The following is a 10,635-nucleotide window of genomic DNA, read 5'->3' as shown; positions in this document are numbered from 1 at the left end:
TGAATTGTTCATTGTAATAATTTTATTTGATGCATTGCATTGCTATGAGGGATTCTGCTTTCTGAAGAAAAAACCCCTGCATTTCTATACAGATAACATTCATTTGGTATGAACTAAAATGAGTTCAAAGAAACAATATTTTTAAAAAATATTTGTATGTCTTAAATAGATATAGCTTTATTTTAAAAAATCCTAAAACTTCTGCATATCATTTTTTTTCAAAACACTTTAAAAACATATTTTATCCTTTTGTATTGTAAAACAAATTTCCTCCCTTTAATGACTCTTCACAAAAGTTCTCAGTGCTATAAGCTCTAGTCTTAGCACAGTAATTTTATGCAAAATATTTATAGCATTTTCTTTGAATCGATAAGCAATTTTCATGCCAATAAATGGTAGAATTGCTGTACTTTTTTGTAATTTACAGGTAAATTGTGTGCTTTCTTAAAATGTGAGGCCAGTCATTTTCCCCACACTGATACAATAACAAAAAACTTGCAACTGGATCTCACTGTTTTGGCTCGAATTCTGTCTGAAGTCAATGGCCAGCTTTAAGAGGTGGCTCTTCTGCCACAAATTAATAAGTCTATGTCAGGGAACTGAGTGATATCTACTATCAGAAACTCAGGTTTCGGAGAGGTTGCTGCAAAATTTGATTTATAACAGTATTTTTTCCATTGAGGATATATTTAACCTACCAAGTATTTAAACCGTGAGTATTTAGTCTACAGAATATTTTTAAGTTCTTCCTTGAATCAGCCACTAATTGCCTTGGTGCGAGCAGATTCCAGGGTGCTCAAGGTCAGTGCCACACAACCCAATTATGCCAGAATGTACTCCATTTGTTCATTATTTATGCCTCTTCGCAGCATAAGTCATACATGCCATGGTGCTCTGCACTTCACTAGATGTTCCATAAAGCTTTACAGGTAAGATGCATCTCTCAGGTTGAAGAAAGGAGCTAAAAGTGAGAATGAAATTTTTTGAGTAAGATCCACCATGCTGAGAAAGAAACAACATAGAGTTTGCCTGCAGAAAACACAAAGGACAGAGTGTGCCTTAAATTTGGCCTGTCACTTGGGACTCCTTCCGTCGAGTTGCCACAGCGCTGAACCGACCCATGAAGGAGCCTGGGTTTTTGCTTCTCTCGTGTAAAAGAATTGACTGCTTGAACAAATTAAGTTCTTTGTTTAACAGTTTTCAAATATGTGAACATCCTACCCTGATTTACTAGCTCTTTATTGGGTCAGATATTTAGCTATGCCTTAGCGTTGCATTGCTAACCCCGAGCGTTCAAGAAACGGAGATGCATAGTGCAGTAGCCACCCCCTTAGGTGTTTAGTGGTTGATTTAGGTTGCCATGCCATGACCTACTGATGTCTGGATGACCCTACTTTGGACTATCTATCTATTCTCACTATTTTCCCCATGCGAGTTCTAGCACCCCTGCAGATATATGGCTGAAAATTAATCCAGCAATTCAATCTATATAGCTGCAGCTCATGATCTGGTTAGAGAAGTGCTAGTGCTAGCAAAAAAGAGGATGAGCATTAACACACAGTTTAGATAGAGAGAGATCAAACCTGTCAGCAGTAACCAAGCCTTGCACCAACTTAAAGTGACTGTGGAACTACAACCTTTTAGCTCCTTTCTTCAACCTGAGAGATGCATCTTACCTGTAAAGCTTTATGGAACATCTAGTGAAGTGCAGAGCACCATGGCATGTATGACTTATGCTGCGAAGAGGCATAAATAATGAACAAATGGAGTACGTTCTGGCATAATTGGGTTGTGTGACACTGACCTTGAGCACCCTGGAATCTGCTCGCACCAAGGCAATTAGTGGCTGATTCAAAGGGCGGAGAAAGCAGCCAGGAATCGACGAGGTGTAAGACATGCAATGGCCGCGGTCCTGTTCCCTCAGACCTGGATGCTCTTCCTACTGCAGAAAATAGGAACAATGGGGGAACAATTGTGTTATATTTTACTTATTATATTCTACTTATAGTGAATGTTAGCAGATGTTTGCATGATATTCCCATAGACAGCTATTTTGGCTACAGCCTCTCTGATAAAGTCTATCTAGTAATTATATCATACACTATTATTAGCTGAAGATTTGAGTAATTCTAAACAGCTCCTCATTTTGTTACGTTCTTACAGCAGTAAGAATTAAAGTATTTAAGAAAATTGTAAGAAGTGTGAAAATAACTTTTTCCCTGGACTCTAAGAAAAAACAGACGAAGTAGTTTCAAGAATTGACTTTAATTGCAGCAAACAACACAACTAGCTAGCCGTCATTTTGCCCTGTATTTAGCAGAATGTCAAGATTTCAAAGCGTAAAAAAAGGTAACAAATAAATAAAAGGGTGATGGCACCCTTGGCACCCTTCACCATCACAATTTTGTATGGAAGGGAGCAAACATTTTGGCTTGTCCTGGTGACAGTGCCAACAGATATTGCAGGACCCTGAGCTCTGGTCTCCAGAAAGACAACTTCTAGGCTGTTCAAGGTGGTCGCATGGAATTTCCTATGGTTTTTGCATTCACCGCACCTTGTTTTATCAGCAAGGATCACCCCGGTATCCCCTGTACAGCCTTCTTTTATGGCCATCTGTGGAGGAACTCCTCTCTGAACTCGTGCTAAGCACTCTGTGGGAAGGAAGCCCTTCTGCATCACCTGAATTCACACCTCCCTATGTATATGCTAAACAAGGTATACTACAGCAGCAACAGTTGTCATGTGTCACAGGTATCACTGCCGTATCCTTTGTCGATGACTAAGTAGGTCACTGCACCGAAGTCTGCGTGTTTGACAAATTTTCATTATAACAGCAGGAAAAATGACAAAATGTAAGGGAGAGACTTGGTGAAAGACAGAGACCGAGAACCGTTTGTTTGTCTCAGGTTGTTAGTATACTTTCTCACAAACAGTATCAGGTTTTAATTAGAATATCTGAGGGCTTTTATTCTATATTGAATGTGAAAAAGTCTAGTTCAAATGACTCTGAATATGCCTGGGGTCATTCTCACCTAGCCCACAAAGATGGGGCCTTGCAAGGAAAGAAGGTCACCTACGAGAAGAAAGTCTGTATCCACTTTCAGGATACACCTTACTGAGGAAGAAAAACATAAAAGAGTTTCATTGTGGCTTGAATGTAAGGTTGGCCATGAGAAAAAACATAATTTTGTAAGAAAGATATCTCATAACGGGAACAGCTTGGTTCCTCAGACTGCATCTATATCTGTGTCTGGCTGTCACTGAAGAGTTACTGCCCAGGCACTGCACTGGGACACAATTCTCAAGAAGATCCATGAGCAGGTACTCAGGCACCCACAGCCTTGTGGATGGCTCGTGGTGTGCCCGCCAAGCATTTATCTCCCTCATGTGTGCCAAGCACAGGTTGAACAGGCTTTACATTGAGAGCAACTGGCAGATGTCCTCTCCCTAAGAGCATGAGAACTGTGCTCTGGGGTGGCCATGATGTCTTTGCAGGACAGCTCGGCCGCTCCAGCTCCTCTCCATGCTCTCGCAGCCGAAGCTGTGTTCCCTAAAGCTAGTAGCTTCCAGGGCTGTTTTAGAGGGAACCTGCCAAGTGCTTCAGCTCTCACAAGGATGAATAGGAGTTACCGTTCCTCCTGAGCCACTTACCTTACAGCTGCCTTAACGGCAAAGGGGTCTCAGCAAAGTTCTCCTCCCCTTGTGTTTCTCAAAAATTCCTGTTTACAAAAGACCTTTCTTGCAGTCCAGGTGTGTCTCCTCCCGACTACCATTTAAACTGTCAGAATATACAACTATACGTGGTGATTTGGCCACTGGTGGCTACTAGCCCAGGAAAGGTAATGCTGAACAAACCTCCAGCATGTTTTGCAGTTGGAAGACTGCCTCTGATGCTGGAGATGGTGCTCTCCATGCGGTGACAGGAGAGCAGATGCTGGTGTCCAGCATTTTCTACCCACCAGCTGGTCTAATCACCCTTTCTGTGCCTGTTCATGATGCCGCCTCCCACTCTGGATTTTGGATAGACTCAGTGGTTTGGGAACCTAAAACTGAGATGCCTACAGGTTTGATCTAAACCTAACATCAGATCCTAGGATTCTGCCCCAAATCATCACAGTGCATAGGATATTCACAACTTTGCTTTCTTGCCGGTTCTGTTAAAACATTCTTTCTGTGTAGACGTACATCCCAGTAGTTAACAATACCCACCAGACTTAGTATATTAAAAGTATATTAAAACCCAACAGCTGTTGGTATCTTGGATGTAATTTTCTGAGTTATGCTACTTTAACTGTGTTATATATTCTTTAAAATACTTGGTATTTTAGCTTTAAAACCATGTTAAAATGAAATATTCAAAAAGCTAACAGTTTTCCAAAAGCGCCTGGCTTTTTTCTTCTTTTTTGGTGCAGAACAATATACAAAGAACTTTGGCAAATAATTAAACATTCCAATTTGAGATAATCTTTGATTAATGAAGAAGCTGCTTTCGAATGCTCTTCTCTGGCTCTAATAATTGATCTCTAATTGTCCCATCTAAAGGTTATATATTGCCTCTCCTCATGATTGTGTCCTCCTAATGCCTTATAACTTGGATTGAGCTATTAGCAACGTTCATTAATTCCTCTTGAAAATGCTGTGAACTTTCCAGATTGAAATAGTGCTTTATAAAACCAAGTTTAGTTTTGTATTAGTTTTGAGTCTCTTGAGGAAACCACGCTAAGAGATGTCACAAACTTGATGTCTAATTATTCAATTCTGAATTATTTTAGAATTTATAAATTATTAGGACAGAGGAAGTGTAGGAGGATAACTTAATTAAAAATAATGGCACAGGTACTTTTTGTTCTCTTACTGCAAGGAAACAGGTGATGGATTTGCAATTAAGTGTGTGATGTTGAAGTGGTAAATGCATTTATTTAAAAATTGGATAACTGTAGAATTTAAGATCTGGTGAAATGTTTGTGATGATAGAAAAACTCGGGGTTGTTTCAGAGGGATATTACTTGGATCTTTAACAATTGTGAAGGGGACTCTCCATCCCCTGTTGACCACCTCTTGTTAAAAAGAGGATTTAACTGCCTGGAGAGCAGTGTCTTCATCTCAGCTAGAACAGGTGGAAACATGGTATGTTTACTTAATTGCTTACCTAACAGAGATGGGGCTTTTTCATAGCATCAGTTTTGAACTCATTTCTGGAATAAGCTAATTTTTAACCTTATTTTACTTTAGTAAGACAAACCCTTTTAACCTGTTGCTTGGTAGGTTTCCTTTTCTATAGCTTGAAGAAAATTGGCTCAACTTCTTTGTTTTTCCTACTAGACATTAAATTATGTACCCCAAATGTTAGTGTGTGCCTAGTGTTTGACCACAGCATTACAGCATCAAAGGCTTGTAATTACCCAGCATATTTTCTGCATAGTTTGATATTTAAAAACACATAAGGTACTTGCATGAGCACAGATTTTTACAAATATGTCTAATTAATACAATTTGAAAATGTTTTTCCTTCCTTTGCTCCTGAATTTTTCAGTTTAATTTCATTAAAGTGGAATACTTATTCATGCACTGCTTTCCCCAATTTTGGCTTAATTGTTTCCAGTCTGTACAACCCGGCTGTCTGGAGATGTTTATTGCTGAGTAAATGTATTCTGGAAGGAGAGAGCCTGGCTAAATCGCTGGAAAGAAAAATTCTACGATCTGACCTTATTAACAGAGGATCCAGAAGGTTCTTATTTTTCATTTTGACTGCGGACTGTTAGCAAGGAAAAAACAATCCAACGAAGTTAACTAAAGTCTACGACAACAGTCAGTGGTGCTGGAAAAAAAAAGGTAAAAAAAAAAAGCACTGTCAAACACTTGTAATTCATTCTGCAGAAATGGAGAAAAAGTGTTAAATATTCTGTAGCGATACAAAGCTATTTTCTTCTGGCTTTGGAAAACACAAATCTATTCCATGCAAATGCACTTGGTATTTAGGGAACCTTTTAATATACTTTAAGTATATGATAACACAGAATGAGGGTATGGCATCAAAGTATTCAATAATATATTTTGAGTGATCTTTAGCAACTCTCCTGAGCATTTATGACTTGCTAGAGGGAAATGAACTTTTCAAAAATCATGTTCGGTCCCTATGGAGACCTGTAACCTTCCTCGGAGCAATTCACCACAAACTGATAGGTCTGATCACAGCACAAGGGAGACAGTCAGTTTAAAACGCTCTGGAAATGCCCCGAGAATACTAATAGGAGCCCTGCGACGGCTGAGTCACTGCCTGCAACTGGGGGTTCGGGCAGAGGCTTATTTGAGGATTATAGATATTGTTAGGAAGTCAGGTGTTGGCAAAGCTTCATTTAGACCTTGGCCGGTTTGCGGTCTGATTTGCTGCATAGTTTATTAGTGAATCAAAGAAAGGTAAAATCTTCAGTTAGGGAGGGCTGACGGGTTCAAATTTGGGGACGGGGAGGGAAGGGTTGAGCGTACGGGTACCAAAAGGGTGCTCTGGGCAACACAAGAACCTCTATTTGTTCTTCTAAGAGGAGTTTTGTACTTATCTGTCATTCCCACAGGACCTGCTGGGTTTATGAATAAAGGACAAGGTTTTCTCCTCACCCCTGGCCCCTTGCAAGAGTCATGTCGTGCCCTTGGTGGCCTTAATGCAGGAGCTTGTTGGTTTTCTTGTCTTATTTGGCATTAAAGTACTTTTCAGGTATTTCAGCTTTGCTGAAATGATCCACTACTATTTGAATGTGTGTTATTAAAGCCCCTTGGATAGAAAGCTGCAGAATGAGTTTCTTATCACAGAACATGTATGAATATATCCCCTTCCTAAGCCACCGCCGGCTCTCACGCTGGTGGCCTCCCCCAGGTGTCACATACCACTTTGCTGCCTGTCACGATCCTTTATATACTATTTCTTCCCCTACTGCTTCCAGGCCATCCAGAACAGCAGCATGCTATTTAAACCAGGCATAGCCTGTTTCTGCAATTTCAGCTCTTGGAGGGTCTGGATCTGCGTGGTACTTCTCATTAATCAGTACTACGCCGTGTGTGGCACTCCTTCTTTTTCCTTTTTTTGTTTTTTTTTTTTGATTCAACACACATGTAGTACAAGCTCAGCTTGTTACTTTCTGACCTGTCTTTTCTTCCTTCTTCCCTCCCTGAGTCTTGCCCCAGATGGTAACGGCTGCAGGAGCTTAAAAATAAAAATGAAAGTGTGAAGTACATTCACTTTTATGGAGCTGCAAACAGTGGGCAGAGAAAGGAGGGAAAATGCACTGGGATCATTTGTCTACCTTGGTTCGGTTCATGTCCTCAGCTTCTGGTCAGCCTGCGGTGTTACGAAGTGCATCACAAAAGACAAGGTGCACAAATCTTTAAGAAAAAAAGGAAGCTCTGGTATTGCGGGGAGTCTCTCAATAAGGTCTTGTTCTTACTGTCCCGCTGCATCTGGCCTGTAGCTGACTTCTGATTTCCCCTTTCTCAGAAGCTCTTTGGCCACAGGCAGGAAATGTGCTACAAGTAGATGAAGAAGTTGGCAACTGTCCTGTACTGTGAGAGTCCGGACACACAGCTGGTGGTCTGGTGGGTGAGGACCTGCAGATGAAAGAGTGGCTATAGAGAGAGAGGCCATACCTGACACACGAACATCTTTACCTGTCTTTGAGAGGACTTTGGAGAAAAAGTAGTTGGGAGATTTGCTGTGAATCCCTTCCTGAAGCACTCACATATATCTTTAAAAAGGTTGTGCGAAACATAGCGAGTAGCTGCCATGAAAAAAAGGGGTACTGGGTCCCCCATTTTGCTTTCAGTCTCTTAAATTCCCCCTTTGCTGCCGTATTACCGCTCCCTCGGGAAGGGACAGACACACCCCCCCTCCAGTCCCTGCGTTTGGTAAAAATGTCTCAGAAAGTTCTCACTGTCCAAGGCAAACATTAACATCAAATATTTGACAAAAGGGGGAAAAAAAAAAGCTTTTATCCATTGCAAAACATTAAGATAAACAACAGTGATAAATGATTCCTTATAGCAAGAGGCTTTTAAAACACGTGTGTATGTGCATTCCACCTGGGAATATGGGTGAGGGCATCAGAAGTACAGTCAACTTATTAGTAGCCGCTAACTTGGAGATATACAAGGAAGGTGAATCTATTCAAAATATTTTCTCTTGCTGTCGCAGCGACCGTGGAATTATCAAAGCCAGGAGAGTTACTGTTCTTGTTTTTCTTTCTATGGAAATCACTTGATCCTGACTCCCTTATTGTCCCTCTCTGGGTATTACTATTATTAGTGCAGTTGTGGAATATCTCTCCCTGAATGTTACTGCAGAAAAGTAAATTATTCCTCATTTCTTTCCCCATCCCCCGGAGACTCTACTTTAAGAATAGACTCTAATGGACAAATACTATGTTTAAAGACTCAGAAATGAAAATGATAACTGATACAGAGCATGAAGAAAAACAGTATAAGACGCAGGTCACCAAACAGGGAAAAAATCCATATGTATTTAAGGTGTGCCTAAAGGTGCAACTGAAAAGAAAATAAAGTGCTTCAGACAAGCAAGAGGATTTCAGGGGCTCACTTTGGCCACCGAAAAGACAGTCAATAACTTAGCAGGAACTACTACTAAGTGCTCCATAAATAAAAAGAAACCCTGGATCATAGTTGTAGAGAGTTAACTCTCTGTAAGCTGAAGCTAAATGAACACAGTGAGCTTTTTTCTGTCTTAAGAAGAAGACTGAAAGTCAGAATCACACAGTCAGAGTGATCCACTGCTGCAAATAGCTCTAATATGCATGTTCCCTTCAAATCACTTCAGAAGCAAAATGTAACTCTCTAGGGTCTGGGAGGGAGGAGGAGAAGGTAAGTGAGAAACAGGTGTAGGGCATCCTGATTAAGCAAGGCTTAAATGTGGCCTGAGGAGAAGATGAGCTTTTCAGGCAGAGCAGAAGTGTTGATGGGGTGAAGGAAAAACAAAACAATAAAATTGGTGTAGCAAGCTCAGCAGGAAGAAGACTAAAGGCTTTATGTTGTTGTTTACCAAGTCATTGCTGTTAGACCTGAGGTGACATGAATCATGCTATGGTAAGGTGCAGATGACATACTTTAAAAAATAGCTGTGGGGCTTGCCTTGTAAATACAGTCTTAGTTTTTCTAAGCAGCTGTGCACTGAGCAGAGCTCTGTGCTGCAGGTGTAGTGTGTGCTGCTTGGACATATCATTGCCTTGCTACTCCTTTCCAGGCTGTAGAAACCACAGTTTTCCTGCCTGAGGGTCTTCCAGGCCATCTCATCCTGGGTAAGACCTGCCTTTTTCTGTTGAAGAGAATCCTTCTTTGTTTACTGGACTATTTTATGCTCCTGACAGCAAGAGCGCTCTGGGCTAGCAGTGCCAAGGCAAGCTTACATGACCTGATGGACCAAGTGTCCTGGAATCCCATCTGGCATGGGGTAGGTGTGCCTCAGGGCACCCTTGGTTATTTATTGTTATTGCATGTCTTGAGAAGAAGGCATATGTTTTGTCAAATGAATTTATTACAAGTTTTATCAGTGTTCCCGTGGAAAAGCTCACGTAGTTTCTTTCAGTCAAGGGACAAGGCTCCCATGACAGGGGCTCAAACGTGCTCCGGCAAGCCTGCGGCTGGCAGTGACAGATGGCAGATGGGTACGTCAAACGGTTTGGGTGAAGGATGAGATGAAGCAGTATCAGCACGCTTGTGGATTTGTCTGGCAGTGTGTGGCTTAGTGTGGTTAAGCACTTCTGAACAAGCTGGAGAAGCTGTTGGTATGAGAAAAGTGTTGGCCTGTGTACCCCTTAATTCCTTCTCTGCCCTGTGTACCCCATACAACCCTCCGTTATAGGCATGCAGAGCTTGTCTTCCCACAGAGCTGCAAATCCTTTTTTTTCTTTTTTCCTTTTTTTTCTTTTTTCACTTTCTTCTTCCTTCTCTAAACTGTCTGTCAAATGTCACTGCCTTCCCATCATTCACCTAACATCTCCCTTGAGAGGATGATGGTGGCAGGGCTGCCCTCCTTTGCATTTTCTGCTTTCCTTCTGCCACATCCACCAGTGCCTGCTGGGACTTTGGACTTCTCGCGTAGCCTAGCATGTTGGTCTCGCTGAGACTTGCAGTGGCTCCTTCTTCTCTTCCTGCCCTCTGGTTACTTTGCAGCATCACAGGAAAAAAAAAAATACAAACCGTTACATTAGTTCTGCAGCTAAAAAAGATACCAAGGAGACATGTTGGCCCCATTTTGAGCCTTGAATATAAGGACAAAGTTTTTTGTCTTTGTTTTTCTTTCATTCCATCTGAAGAGTTGAGAAGACTAGCTGGGAAGAAGGCGTCAATATTCCTACTCTCATGAAAGTCTACAAACACACAGCTTTTGCCAGAACAGCTACTTTCCTGCCACCATTGACAATCAAGAGTAAAAGTCAAGACACTTTTCAAAGGAAAATGCAGTGGGAAAATTTTCACTCTACTGTTCGTGTAGTTTTATTTCCAATGGCAAAGTGAAAAGTTGACGTGTATTTCAGCTTGGTTTGACCTAAATGGCCAATCAACCAAGAAATAAGTACACTTTTGGGGTGAGTTTGACATTGGATCCCTCTTGCCTCAGTAGCTGAAATGCTT

This window comes from Phaethon aethereus, assembly GCF_964289735.1.
Source record: "Phaethon aethereus genome assembly, chromosome: 6".
Classification (NCBI taxonomy): domain Eukaryota; kingdom Metazoa; phylum Chordata; class Aves; order Phaethontiformes; family Phaethontidae; genus Phaethon; species Phaethon aethereus.
This window is presented reverse-complemented; position numbering follows the sequence as displayed.